Source organism: Petaurus breviceps, unplaced genomic scaffold (genome assembly GCF_028583685.1).
Source record: "Petaurus breviceps papuanus isolate PSGF00001 unplaced genomic scaffold, PetGlider_PUasm1.0 185, whole genome shotgun sequence".
Taxonomy (NCBI): Eukaryota; Metazoa; Chordata; class Mammalia; order Diprotodontia; family Petauridae; genus Petaurus; species Petaurus breviceps.
Window position 1 is genome coordinate 13027097 of NW_027185797.1, and position 15590 is coordinate 13042686.

The window sequence follows — 15590 nt, forward strand, 5'->3', positions numbered from 1 at the left end:
GGGGAAAGACTAGGCAATTGGAGTTAAGTGACTTGTCCAAGTTCACACGGCTAGCAAGGGGTTAAGAGACTTGCCCAAGTTCACACGGCTAGCAAGTGTTAATTGTAGAGGCTGGATTTGAACTTAGGTCCTCCTGACTCCAGGGCCACTGCTCTTTTCACTATGCCACCTAGCCACCCCTCTGGCTCTAATTCTAACACCGTCTCACTATGCCCCCTAGTTGCTTTCACCCTCTGCCCCCTTGGCCCACACCAAGAACCACCTTTTATCTTTTATGTATTCTCTCTCTCTTTTTTTAAATGAGATATGTCTTCAGCAGAAGGTCAGCAATAACTTAGCTAAAGGGGTATTAAAAAGGTCCAGTCCTGGGGTTGGGGCCCTAGGAACAAAGATGGTATTGAGCCAATAAGAATAATCTACCATAATGGCCTCCCTAATTCCTACTGATGTAGAAGCCAGTGTACTTTGGGGACCTTCTGGGAAAAATAAAACAAACAAACCAAAACATAACAAGAAGGTGTAATGTGGAAGAGCTGATGTTCAGATAATTTCATCTCTCACACTCATCCTGTTCTAGTAAGTGAGGCATTTTGGCATTTTGGTTGGTGCTATTGTTTACCTGAAAATCAGGTTGCAGAGTATTGTCTACACATGTATACACAATGGACACTGATTTCCCCATAACACAATAGGAACAGACATATACTAAAATATATATATATAAGTGAGTCTCTGGGACCTGAGGAACCAATTATGTATGAATTTTCTATAGATCGTACCATAGGCTCCCAGGTTAGAAGCTGTACAATTAATGCTGAGTTAAAGCAGCTCATAAACTTGAAATGACCTTTTCCTCCAACACTGGTACTTGTAAAAGATTCTCAAAATTAAATGCTGTTTTAATCTGGTAGCTTTGAACAAAATTAGGAACAAATATAAGCTTTAATTTAAGTCCACAGCTAGTGATTCCCACTTGATGGTAACTTGAAATTACTGTGCCTGTACAGAACTGAGAGGAAAGAATGAAATATGGAAAGATGGCCAAAGAAGTCAACACATTCAAGGATACACCAGGTCAATAAGCATTTTTAAGCACCTACTATGTGCCAGGTGGTACAGATTGGTAGTAGAGTGGATAAAGAGCCAACCCTAGAGTCAGGAAGATTCATGTTTCTGAGTTCAAATCTAGTCTCATATACTTACTAGCTGTGTGATTGTAGACAAGTTGCTTAACCCTGTTTGCCTTAGTTTTCTTATCTGAACAATGAGCTGGAGAAGGAAATGTTAAACCATTCCCTATATTCACCAAGAAAACCCCAAATGGAGTCACAATGAGTCAGAAACGACTGAACAACAACAACATGCCAGACACTCTGCATTCTAATGGGAGAGAGAACATGCAAACAATGACATAAAAGCAAGATAAAGTCAGGAGAAATTGGAGGTAATTGACAGAAGGAAGGCACTAGCATTATTAGAGGGAAAGCGGAAAGTTTTCCTATGTCAGTGTTTTTTTTTTCCTGTGATTTGAAGGAAGCCAAGAAAGCTAGGAAGAAGAGATGAGAAGAAGAATGCCAGGCATGGAAACAGCTAGGTCATGCAGTGTCTTATGCAACGAACAGCCAGGAAGCAATGTTACTGATCCCACAATATGCAACAAAGAGAAGTCAGGTGTAAGAAACTGGAATTGTAGGAGGGACGCAGGTTGTGAAGGTCTTTGAATGCCAACCACAGTGTTTTATATTTGATCCTTGATGTGATTGGGAGCCACTGGCATTCATTTAACAGAGAGGCAACATGGTCTAATCTGTACTTTAAGCAAGGTCATTTTATCACTTGGAAGAAAGTTGAAGGAGTTAAGGAAACCAACTAGAATGTTATTGCAATAGTCCAAGATGCTAGACCTTCACCAAGGTGGTAGCTATGCCACAGGAGAGAAGGGGATGACATATCCAGGAGATGTTACAAAGGTAAATCAACCAGAGCATCTTTCTGATTTCTAAGGGATTTAGAAAGATTGCCTTGAAAAACCCTTCTCAATTTCTTTTAAGCTTTTTAAAAGCTTATTAATAATTACTACAATTTATAAATTACATTATAATCAATAATTATTATAATAATGCTGTTTTGAAGCAGCTATTTGGCATAGAAGATAGAATGCAGTACTCACATTGGGGCAGAAATGAATGTGAATCCTGCCTCGAATATGGCCTGAGGCAAGTCCCTATCTTTGACTTGCCCCCTCCTTCCGTTTTCATCTATTTTATGTACACTTATACGTGCACATCGGGCTCCCCCAAATAGGCTGTAAACTCCTTATGTCTTTCCACAGCCAGGGCCTGGCACAGAACTTGGCACATAGGGAGTTTAATAAATGCTTATTGATTCCTTGATCTTTCCTATCAGCTCATCGACATGCTTTTTTAAGCACCTACTATTTACCAAGCACTGTGATAGGTATCTATACCTTCCTCTATCTCTAATTGCTTCCCTGACTCATCTCTTATAGTGGATTCTGAGTTGTTTGTGAGTAGACAATGCCCTCTGAAATAATCTCTAAGTGCCCAGCAGATCTTCTCCAGTATTTGACTGCTGGGTGTCATTTGAACACCACAGACTGGTGCCATCGAAAGAATGAGTTTCTGGTCCCTTTACAGAGTCTATTTGCCCAGGATTTATGACTCAGTCTTTTTATCTCAAATCAGGCTGAAAGAACCTCGGATCCGTGCAGTTCTTTCTTGATGAGAATTTGGCCTGAATCTGTCAGATGGCTCTTTTGGTGCTGCATGCTGCAAAACAGTAAAGTAAACAGGTGCCAGGAATTGTCTTGAAACTGGGAATGGCGGCAAGGGGGGGGGGGCAGGGTAGAGTGTTGTACTGCTTTTTTAATTATCACAGACAAACACCATGGATTTTTTTAAGTGCCATAGAGCCATCTCTAGGATAACTGCTTATTTTGAAATATTTAATCCAACGAATGAAAACTGATGTATAAAATGATTTACTTGGACAAAGTATAATTATGGGACTGAAAATACTGATTAATTACATTATCCAATTCTGTTCCAAACAGAATCTTAAACTGCATTGAAGGTTTCATTCCATTTAAATTCAAAGCAAAAAAAAAAAAAATCCAAACAACCCACCCCTGGAACATCATTAAAAAGAAAAAAAAAAGGAAAGAAAGTGGAATTGAAGACAGGGCTTTTGTTGCTGTGATTATGTTTGTGATTTTAATTGCTGAAATATTCAAGTTTGAAAAGTGGCTGCTGTCAAAGCATTGTCGCTCTAATGTTCCCTTTGGGTTTCATACAATGGCGATTATACTGACAATCCATTTGGAGAATAACCATAATAGCTCCACTTAGTGTGTGTTATGTGGAGGACCCAGAGGGTCAGTCCTATGCCTATGCAAGTGTTCCATAGAATAAAGGCATCTATTATGTCACTTCCATTGTAGTTATAGAAGGAGAAATTTACTCCAAAGACTTAACTGATTGAAAAGGAAAAAGAGACCTACTTAATGACTACCTGATCATATTCAGGAGAAGATGGAGTAGGAAGCTCTGATACAGAGACTTAAGTATGTGCTTTTTAATTTTATCTCTTTTTTTGGTGGGGGGAAGAGGAAGCAATTGGATTAAATGACTTACCCAGGGTCACACAGCTAGTAAGTGTCTGAGGCTGGATTTGAACTCAAGTTCTCCTGACTCCAGGGTCAGTGCTTTATCCACTGTGTCACTAGCTGAATATTTGTGAGAGAAATAGGAATTAAAGCATCAAAAGAAGGACACTGCCCATCATATTTGGGAAATTATATTGCTTAAGCGGTTCTATTGAGTAGCACAAGTGTTTATTGGGCACATACTATGGGCATGGGTTTGTTGTCTTGTGTGGTGAGGCAACCTGACCTAATGGATAGAGAACATGAATTTCGTATTGGCCTTCCAAAGTCTTGTGGGTTCAAATCCTAACTCTGACTCATACTATGTGACCATGGAAGAGGGAATTCATCTTTCAAAGCCGGAGATACTTTTCTAAGATAATAAGGAGCTTCTATTCTGCATCATGAAAGGCATTTCTTTCATATATCAATGAAGTCACAGGTTCGATCAAAAAAATGTGCCAAGGCACATGAGGAAGCAAAGACAAAAATAAACATTTTATTTTGCAGGATGGTATAGTGGAAACGACATAGATTCTGGATTCACAGCGCCTGTTTTTAAATCTTGCTTTTGATGTCTAATGTCTGTGTGACTACAGGTAAGCCAGTTAATCTCTCTGGGCCTCAGTTTCTTCACCATTAAAATTAAGATATTGAATTTGTCATCTAAGGGCCCTTCTGAGTTGTTTTGTTATCCCGTGATCTTGGCTTAAAGGAGCTTACATTGTAATCAGACCAGAATTCTATTTGTCTAGAAATGGGTTAGATATGACTTTTTCTTCAGGGTAGGGGATAGATCAGAGAATTCAAACTCACAGCCCATTTGACATGCAGTGCACCATAATCCTGAATATTACCTGAACCACATTAAAATATAATTGGGAAATGTTTAACATAATAAAACCATAATGCAAGTAACATAGATAATGTTAATTTGTTGTTTTTTAAGTCAATATATGGCAACAAGGATCCGTTTCTATTTGAGTTTGAGACAACTGGACTAAAGACTTCATGCGATGCATTTCAATGTTTGAAGGATACGATTCAGGGAAAAACCTTGAAACTTTGCCAGAACTCATGACAATATTAATATGAAGCAAGGCAATGAGAAAGGCAACAATAAGTGCTTATTGCACATCAGGCACTCTTGGAATACAAATGCGAGCCAAGAGAGATACAGTCCCCACCTTCAAGGAACTCACATTCTAGTGGAGGAAGACTGTACATAGAAGGGGAGAAGAGGCATCGGACAAGATAAAGTCTTGTGGTGATCAGTCATCAGTACATCGTGGAAAGGAATGGAGACTTTGGCCTGGGCCTTGGCCTTAGATTGTAGATTTGGGGAGGAAGCAGCCAATCAGAAGGTGAAACTACAAAGCCAGATGCCACTTCCAAAGTAGGAAGTAATCCTTGGGCAGAGTGAGCTTCCAAAGTAAAGAGATTTCTATAGCAAAGTGTAGAAAGTCCTATGGAAATAGATGTCAGGAGTGCAGCCTGGAGGAGATTGAAGGTACCCCTCATAGAGGCCTGGTATCCAAGTTCAGAAAGTCAGAAGCAGAGCCATGTTGGGAATGAAAGCTGGTTAATCTAGGGCCCTCCTCCAAATGGAGTCCCTAGGAGCAATTGCTCAATGAAAGAAGATTATCATGAAGGGATAGGCCAGGGTGAGAAGACCACAGGGCCTATGTAGAACACCCTCCAAGGTGAGGAGGCCCCAGGCTCTAGAGGAGGTTCCAGGTTATGATAAAAGCTGAGGGATGGTGTCAAGGTTTGGTGAGTCGGAAGCCAAGCTAGGAATTAGAGTCACTGAACCTCTTACCTGTTCTCTAGTTTCCCAGATATCCTGGTTACCTTTTTCTCCCTTCTTCCTGCTCCTAAGGCACATCCAGCAAGGGGAGAGTTTCAAAATTGGGTGAGAGAGATATCAATGACTGCTAGTCCTTTCAACAGTAGACACGGGTCAGAGTTGGCCTTACACATAGAAATAGAAAATGTAGGCTATAATCCATATAATCTAATACTAGGAAGTGACACAACCCCTAAATTTACCTTCTCTATCCATTGCTTGAGCATTTTAAGTTCCACCACTATAAAATTCATCTTTAAATGCACAGTTGTGAACCACATGAAAGTACAAGTACTACTGGAAATGGTAGTTTTAGGCTATTGTTAGTCATTTATATGTTAGTGTAAACTTAGATTTTCCTGGAGACCATTGACATTAGCATTTAGACTAAGGTTTTTAAGGGAATGAAATGGTGGAAAAGGCGATGGTGTGTTGAAAATTAAACTAGGGTATATATGATTCAAAATGTATTGAGCATTTTATTTTCCCCCAATTACATGTAAAAACAAATTTTTAACGTGTTTGTTTTATTTAATTTTTTTTCTAATTTTAAATTTAATTTAAAAATTTTTTAAACTTTCCCCCCTTTTTCCCCTCCCCTCCCTTCTCATTGAGAAAACAAGCAGTTTTATATAGGTTATACATGTGCTGTCATGCAAAGCATATTTCCAAAGTTAGTCATGTTATTTCAGAAAATGCAGACCCCCCCAAAACCAAAAAAAGTAAAATGAAAAAAGGCATGCTTCATTCTGCATTCATTCACCACCAGGTCTTTCTCTAGAAGTAGGTAACATTTTTCATCCTATGTTCTTTGGAATTGTCCTGGATCACTGTAATACTGAAAATAGCTAAGTCCTTCACAGTGGATCATTGCACACTATTGCTGTTACTGCATACAATGCTGTCCTGCTTCTGCTCATTTCTATTTGCATCAGTTCATGTAAACCTTGGTATATGTGATGGTGAGAAGAATATATGGTGAGAGTGAATGGAGGTAATACAGGGGAAGGATTGGTTGAAACTGAGTAGAACATTGGGACTTTGATGCTTTGGGTCTTCAGTTCTGCATTTTTTTCTCCTTGTGTCATTATCCTGTTGAGTAGAGATTTTCATATATATATGGATTCATTCAGGGCTATGATCCATGTTGTTCCAGGTCCTTGCAGACAATTGTGTAAGAAGTGAGGATAAAATGATGATTTTGCTTAATTTAGGCCAGCTTATGTGAATTACATGAATTGAAGTTACTTCCAAACTGCTGTTACTAGGGAAGGATAGCCTAAGAGTAGACACTGAGAGATGGGCACTGGGAGCTTCAGCATGATTTCTTCTGACCAAACTCAAACATAGAGTCAAAGTTCAACTAAATATTAATAGAGGGTAATAGAAAGAAGTGCTAGATTTTGTACCCATGGTTGTAGTTCTTTATATCTGGTTTTGAATTTTGCTTCTTATAAATAGCAAGGATTGACAATCTATAGTATTTAATGACATTTTTAAAGGTCTATGATCTGGTCTGGTTATCACTGCTACACCTTCCAAGCTACTTACTCCATATATATTAACTGGTATTCCCCCCTTCCTTGGCATCTTCCTGAGTTCAAATCTGGCCTCAGACACTTGCTATTTATGTAATCCTGGGAAAGTGATTTGATGGTGTTTGCTTCAGTTTCGTCATCTGTAAAATGAGCTAGTAAAGGAAATGGCAAATCACTCCAGTACCTTTGCCAAGAAAACCCCAAATGGAGTCACAAAGGGTCAGACATGACTGTAACAACTCAACAACAACAAAAGCGCTCCACGATAGAATGGCTTCTCAGCCAGTCAAACGGCATTTATTATGCTATGCCAGCCAGTATTCTAAGTGCTCTAGACACAAAGAAAGGCAAGAACAGACACAGGAGATGCATGAGAGAGGTTTTAACCAGCACTAGGTAAAGACTACTGTGATCTTCCTCAGAACTAGCACAGCTCTTTTCTGAAGAAAAAAGAGGGAGAAACATGAAAACATGCCATGTAGCATGAGATCCAATCAAATAAATAGGAAAAAAAGGCAGAAGACTAAGGAAACACATCTTAAGTAAATGAAATAGAGTGAGTATTTAGTATTAACTAAGGGTATCTGAGTTCAAGGGAAACGGCCAGTTGGTCAGGTTAGTGAAACTTGGCATGAACAGGAGAACAGTAGAAACAAAGAATAACTTAGTAGCTAGAGCCCAAACAGATAAATATACATCTAGAGACTCAGGAAATTGCAAAAAAAATAGAAGAGGAATCTATGGGAATGAAGACCTATTGCTTTAGGTCTTTAAGTATCTAATGACTTACTATTCACAGTGACTGGGAAGAGACATCCAATTAGAACTTGGATAAAGAAGATGAGGTCTAGAGATGGGGTCATATACGCAACAATTTGTCTTTACAGTCTTTAATACGGTACTGGAACTCTGGTTTTCACCATGCCTTTGTTATTTCTTGGTATCCCTACTTTGAAAAACATTGCTAAAGGATTTAGCCAGGAATGTATGAATGAGATCATGGCCTGAGTAACTATATCAATCTAAAAAGATACACAGTGGAAGAGCCATAGAGCTGGAAATAGGTCCCTATGTCCTAGAGACATGAAGTGATTAGTTCTTCTATTAGCTGTTTTTCTGGATAGAAAACTGAGGGCATTGAGGAGAAAGCATTTCCATTTGGTAAATAAGATAAAGGAAGTAGCATCCATCATTAAATGTTTTGGTAAATGCCACATATCAAAATGCAGATATAGAAGAAAAATTCAGAAACTCAAACAGATATTTTTTATTTCTTCAATTGAAAAGGCTATTAAAATATAACATCTGTATAGCACTTGAATCAAAGTCAGGAATCATTGCCTGGGTTTAAATAGGGCTTGACTATCATGATAAAATTTAAAATTGGATTGAACCCAACTTGTTTTAAGTGTGCTTAATAAAGTAAAATAGATTGTCCCTGCCTGGTATTGCTCTGACTGAATTAATGAATTTAAAACCGTATGGTTCAGTCAGGATATTAGAAACAGAAGGAAAGGAATTACAACTTGATGGATTATGGTGCTGTATCTTCGAATCTTTTCCCCTCTCATAATTCATAGATTGCATGTGTTCAAGGAACTTTCTTGATGGTGGGGTTTCACAATATAAAGCAGATGCACTCTATGAAGTATTTTTAGAAATAGCAGGGATAATCACATGGAATAGATCCAGTTGAATGCAAGATTCAACATCTGGAATTCCTGAATTTTGATCTTCATGGTGCTATTGCCTTGTCATGTGACTAAGAACAGGTCATCCATTGCTTTTGTTTCTTGATTCTCTCATGTATAATATAGGAATGATCCCTAGGAAATACATGGACAAAAATATGAATAGGGGATACAAATGGAGTCCCAGCAATTACATCAGACATTCTCAGAACTATCAACAATCATATGATAAAATACTCTAAATTACAAGTAAACAACCCTGAGATTTCACTTTCAATCAATAAATTGGTGAAGATGATAGATGATGGAAAGAGTCCATGTTGGAAGGGCTGTGGGAAAACAGGTATACTACCATGTTGGTGGAACCATGAAAGTGGGCTAACTATTGTCAATATGAATTTGGAATTGTGTACATAGTCATTAAACTGTTTATATTCCATGGTCTACAAGTTCCATTTCTGGATGCCAGAAGGAAGTCAAAGACAAAAATAAAAACCTATCAAAATATTTATATTAGCACTTTTTGAGATTTAAAAATAATGGAAACAAAGTTCCCATAAACTGGAGTGTTTCTGAATAAATTGTCATATACGAATATAATGAGATACTATTGCACCATATGGAATTCAGAAAATCATAGGGAAATTTTCAAGAGCAGAGCCAGAGTTAAATAAGCATATATAAGAGAAAAATAAACACGGTGACTACAGTAATGTGAGTGAAAGCAACCAAATTTCAGCAGTTAAACTGGTTAATTTTGATGACTATAAGAAAAAGACATGCAGATCCATTGGTTTCAGGAGAACTTCTTTGTTGCAGAGTGGGGGATTATGGACATAGAGTGGTGCATGCATACCTTGCTAGACATGGTCATATTTTGTCATTCAATTTTATTTAATTTTGAATTTTTTGTTTTCTTTTTATAAAGGAAGACATATAGTAAGGTGATATGGAGAACTATCTGTTGTGTAAAAACAAAAGACATTGGGGCGACTAGGTGGCGCAGTGAATAGAGTACTGACCTTGGAGTCAGGAGGACCTAGATTCAAATTCAGCCTCAGACACAACATAAAACTAGCCATGTGACCTTGGGCAAGTCACTTAACCCTAATTGCCCTACCTTCCACCCTCCAAAAAGCAAAAAACAAACAAAATAAAGACATTAAAAAAATAGAATGAAAGAGAAAAGGAAATGGGAATGATTATTTTGGCCTTACTTGAAGAAACAGATCAACTGTGGTAAAAACAGAATCATCTAAAACATACAATAGACTATTATTAAAATTCACTGGCTTAAGATGCACTTAATGTGCTCTTGGAGAGGTCTTTACCAGCAAAGAATGCTTTGTACTCAAAATCTTTAGTCTCAGTTTCAGTTTCATCTCCCAAGTCTCTGAAGCCTTATCCCACAAGGTGGCTTTTCCACTTCTCCAGGCTGATCATTCCTGCTTCTTAGACACTGGTTAATTCTTTGACTCTTCATTCCAATCATATCCTCTCCATTTAAGGGCACTGGGCCATGGATAGCACTGTGACTTTCTACTGCTGATTATGCTGCTTATATCTATGTGACCTTATAGAAACCAATTAACATCTCAAAAAGTCCCTTTTCTCTTCTGTAAGATGGCAGTAATGGCTACCTTGCTATTTTCAAGGGTTGTTTTAAGGATGTATAGGTGTAACATGTAAAAGTTTCATGGAAGCTTTGAATAAAAGTAAGTTATTATTATCCAGTCAAAATGCATTCTTTTTAAAATTTTTCTTCATTTCTCTAATTCTCTTTGTCCCATTCTTTCCCTGACCACACCCTCCCCTCTTCTACTCCCTTTTTATGAGTACATGGGATTTATTCATTATTCTCTAGAAAAAATGCAGTACTTCAGCTTTTATTTTTCTTTTTTAAATAAGTGGAACTATAGTAATTACATCAAGCATTCTCAATACTGACCTTCCAGGTGCTCATGTCAAGCAGAGTTGAGAGCAAGGCCCTAAGGACTTGGAAACTGGAGAATGGGCTTAGATCGAGCTTCCTGGTGTCTCCCTAGAGCATTTCTAGTCCTAGGTAATTTGTCTGCATGCTCCAAGTGCCTGTTGTAAATGAATTATACAACAATTGAACTGCCTTTCTAGCTTCTGAACAGCTGGGGTGTTTTCCTGTGGGAACAGGACAACCAGAGGGAATTGAAAGGTCACTAGGCTGAGGGTGAGGCTGAACAGAGATTCAGAAATGCTTCTTCTGCTGCTCAGGACAGAAGCAAACTCCAGAGAAGAATCAGTCATTCTAGTGGCCACATCATTTTTACTCCCCGGTGAAGCCAGTGTTTTCAAAAGTTGTGGACTTCGAGTCAGGGAGAAGACTCTGAAAGAGAAGCCTACCTGGCCTGCACAGCATAATATGACTGTGTAAAGAGTTTGGCAAGAAATTGTTAGAAACCTAGACTCTTCGAGCTGGACTTGGTCTTAAAAGTCATCTAATGATTACATGAATCATATAGATAACAAGCTGGAAAGGATGGTAGAGATCATCAAGAACAACTTCCTCCCTTTATAGATGAGTACACAAAGGTATAGAGAGGTTGTTACTTTACCAGGGTGATACATTTAAAAAATTTCTTTTTTTTCCTTTTTTTTTTCTTTTTGGAGGGCAATTGGGGTTAAATGACTTGCCCAAGGTCACACGGCTAGTTTTTGTGTTAAGTGTCCCAGGCCAGATTTGAACTCAGGTCCTCCTGACTCCAGAGCCGGTGCTTTATTCACTGCACCACCTAGCTGCCCCCGGCTAGAAAATTTCTAAATCCTACTGTGCCATCTAGGTGTGGAGGAAACATAACAGTCTGTATGGGAAGCAAACCTATGACCTCCTCATAAACCTATGGTATCATTAGGGCCATATTCTAACTAACTGAGATAATAGGCATTTTTAAAGTACAAGTTTCTATCAGAACCACCCCTAGACTGTTATTCTGTGTCATATGAATATTCAAATCAACTACAAAGGACCTAGGAAGGAAGATGCTATCTACCATCAGAGAAAGAACTGATATATGGAAGTATGTATTATATGGTTTCACATGCATATGTGTGTCAAATATTGGTTTTCTCTAGCACAGGGTTAGGGAAGGAAGGAGGAAAACAGCTTCAAATTTAAAATGTAGCAACAAATAAAAGAAAATAAATATTTAAAAATGCAGAAACCGTAGTATACACAAATCATATAATGACCCACAATGAACATTTCCCACTGCTGCTTATCTTGCCATGAGAAGACCTAGCCCAAAGATAGGTCTACCATGCTCTCATCTATCCCAGTTGGTGTGACCACTTCAGTGAAATCTGCTACGCTTCATGATCCTGTCTCGTTACCTCTGATGACTTTAATGTGTCTGTCAACATAAATGTGTAGGCATTTCCTGGATTACTTCAGCTTCATTATTTTGTCCAAAGTAAATGTCTCCTATCATCCTTCACCTAATGTGATCTCCAGGTGGACTTGTACTATCATGGGATCATAGGATCTGGAACCACAACAAATGAGGAAATTGAAGCTCTGAGAAGAGAGTATTTACTTAAATTCACCCACATATTACTACAGGAACCAGATTTAAACCCAACTGATAAATGATGATTCTATACTCTTGCTGCCATATCACAGCTTCTCCCATGAACTCCACGAGCACTACTTGATATTGAAAACAGGGTTGTGGTATATGAATGTAATGGAATACTATTGTGCCATAAGAAACGAGGCGCAGATGGACTTCATATTTACCTGGAGAGGCTTATACGAACTGATGCTGAGTGAGAAGAGTAGAGCCAGGAGAAATTTGTACACAATTACAGACACAACATATGTGTGATGACCAACTTTGATAGACTGTACTCTTCTCAGCAATGCAGGGTTATAAGTCAGCTCCAAAAGACTCATGATGGAGAGAGATGTCTACGTTCAGAGAAAGAACTAGAAAGATCAGAGTTTGAATGCAGCCTGAAGCAAACTACCTGTTCTCTTTCTTTTTCCTGTTTGGTTTTGTTTCCTCTTTCCCATTGTTCATTCCATCAATACAATCCTTCTTTATAACCTGACTAATGTCTAATGTGAAGGTATTTGCAGATCCTATACTTGATTGTATGATGCCATGGCGGGGGGGAGGGAAAGGTGAGGGAGGAGGGGAAAATTTGAAACTCAAGGAATTGTGGAACTGAATCTCGTAAACTAAAAATAAACAAACAAATTAGTAAAGACCAAAAAAATAAATAAATATGTCAAGGGAGAATAATAAAGATTTCCCTGACCAAAAAAAAAAAAAAAAAGATTGTGTCTATTTTAGTCACTTTCTTTGCTTTCCAAAATGTTCAGACTGATTTGCATTTCCACCCACAATGCAGTGGTGTGACTATCTTCCCTCTACTCCCTCCAAAATCGACTATTTCCATATTTTGTCATCTTGGCTAATTTACAGGGCATGTGGTGAAACTTCAGAGTTGCTTTGATGTGTATTTCTTTTATTATTATTGATTTGGAGCATTCTTTCATATGGCTGTTAATAGGTTGCAATTCTTTTTTTATAAGTGTTCATAATAACCATTATATATGTGTGTATGTATATGTATATATGCACATATAGAACATATATGCATATAGTACAAATATAACACATGTGTATATCATATATGCTATAGCATATGCAGTATATCATATATAGTATACTAAATGTATATGTGCTATAGTTTATATAGTATATGTATTATATTTATATATGATTACCTATACATTGTTTATATGTCTTAAAAGTTATCATCATCGAATGAATTACTGTTGGAAGTCAGGAGCATTTAGTTCAAAGGCAGAGGCATAATGATAAGGTAACTGAATGCAAGTCATAAGGGACAAAGAAGCATGTCAAAACATCAGAGAAAAAGGCCTGTAAAAGAAACAGCAGATTTGCCTTCTTGGACTGATTATGTGATGTCACATGATTGAGCTCAAAGTAAAACAAGGCAAATGAATATAATGATTTAAATCCCTGTCAGAGGAAGATATTCAGTTAAACAGAATGTTTGTGTTTAGACCAACATTATAAGCTCTAGATATTAAGCATCTTAGAGACCTTCTTGACGACATGTAAGATATAATTTAACATGACTGTTTTTTCCTTTGGGACATAAAATGATGTGGGCTGATAGAACATCTGGAGCCCATTTCTTATCTACAGGAAATCTTCCCAACTCCTCTGAGAGCATATGTGCTGATCTTTGGGAATGCGGATTCCACAGAGTAGCAACAACTTGTCTCATCCCTTCCCTTCCCTTCCTCTATATCCACCTCTCTCCTCTTGTTCTGGGTATTCTCTTTAGTTTGGGCCAAGTCTTCTCTATCCCCTCTCCTGTGCATGTCATTAATTGTTTATTCTTCTGTTTCATCTTTCAATTGTATTTGTTCACTTTCCTTTTTGTTATCATAAAACAAACTGTCCAGGCACCATCTGGACATCTACAGATTTCTTTCAAGAACTTTCAACTCCAAAGCAATTATGGGAATGTTCATAAGAGACAAAACACATTTATTTTGTGACCGAGTCCTGTCAAATTAGTTTTCCTGAATACTGTGAGACCAATTTGTAATGGGCTTTTGGTTAGATCAGTGTTTTTTAATTGACACTAGAGATGTGCTGATTTTCAAATATACCCAATGGCATCCCTAATTGCAATCACTCTTACTACTCTGTTCTGTTAAACACCTGCTTTGGAGCAATAAGCCCATCCAGACCTCTAATACATCTGCCAGGTGTTTCTAATCGATGTGGAACGTTACTAGGCTATCAATGAAAATCGTTCTAAGTTCTCTGTAATCACATAACATCTAAGACAAAAAAGAATCCTTCTTACTCAGAGCCAGAAGTCATGAAGCACTTCCTGTGGAAAATTATTCACAGAGGCTATGGGAAAGAAAGAAAACAAAAACAAAACAAAGAAACAAAAAACCCAACATTAGATACCTGCTCAGGCCTTCCAGGCCAACTTGAATGGTGAGTGAGATGACAAATAAGCATCCTGGAAAATGAGAAGGAAATTGCAGAGATTTATAAAGTTTGTAACAAGGCTGGGGATTACTTTGATAGTTTTTGCTTAAATTCTGAAATTTTTTTGGTTTCTCACAGGAGGGAATTCTTTGAAGAAAAGGAAGTTGGAATCTGCCTCCTCCCTTTTCCCACCATCATTCAAGAGGGGACTAGGCTTGAGTGGGTGCCTTGTTAAAAAGAAAGAAAACACTTTAGGAAAAAACGCTTCTGGGTTTCAAAGAAGCTTGGGCGCTTAGCCCAGTTTTCTAACTAGATGAAGTATGATATTGGAAAGATGTTCTGTTGCTTACTCAGCAGTCTCAAATTTGAAGGGCAGATCTTGGAATCGGCCCTTTGATCCTTATACCTCACTGTTTCCTATTTCTGGGGCCTTTGACCATAAATTTTCGACAAACTGAATTGACTAAAGATTAGTCAATGCATCTCTCATCTTCCTCCCTGCCAATCATCCTGAGTTTGAATGCTCAACAATGGGTTTGTTCTATAACAATATAGCTTGTTTGTTTGTTCATTTTGACTAATTAGTTCATTATGGTTCTAATGACTGTATAGTGGTGGAATCACAAATATCTATTTGACCACTAAGACAAACTCTGATCTCTGTGGGCATTTTAATTAATTCATTCTCCAACCAGATCCCAAAGGGATGAGAATAAAGGACTTATGATTTGATGATAATAACAAAGACACATAAGAGGATGGAGGGATAGAAATGATAGATCTTGCTGCTGTGACTCTAGTCATGTCTGACTCTTCATAGCCCCCTTTTGG

General features: G+C 37.9%; 1 long non-coding RNA gene across 1 annotated transcript in view; it reads right to left on the reverse strand.

Moving 5' to 3' along the window:
* The window catches only part of LOC138161460 (uncharacterized), a 37344-nt gene extending 22545 nt beyond the window's left edge, over nt 1-14799 (reverse strand). Inside the window, exon 1 of the long non-coding RNA XR_011168370.1 lies at nt 14736-14799. This is a non-coding gene — a long non-coding RNA (uncharacterized lncRNA). The remainder of the gene's footprint in view (nt 1-14735) is intronic.
* Nucleotides 14800-15590: the final 791 nt, after the last annotated feature.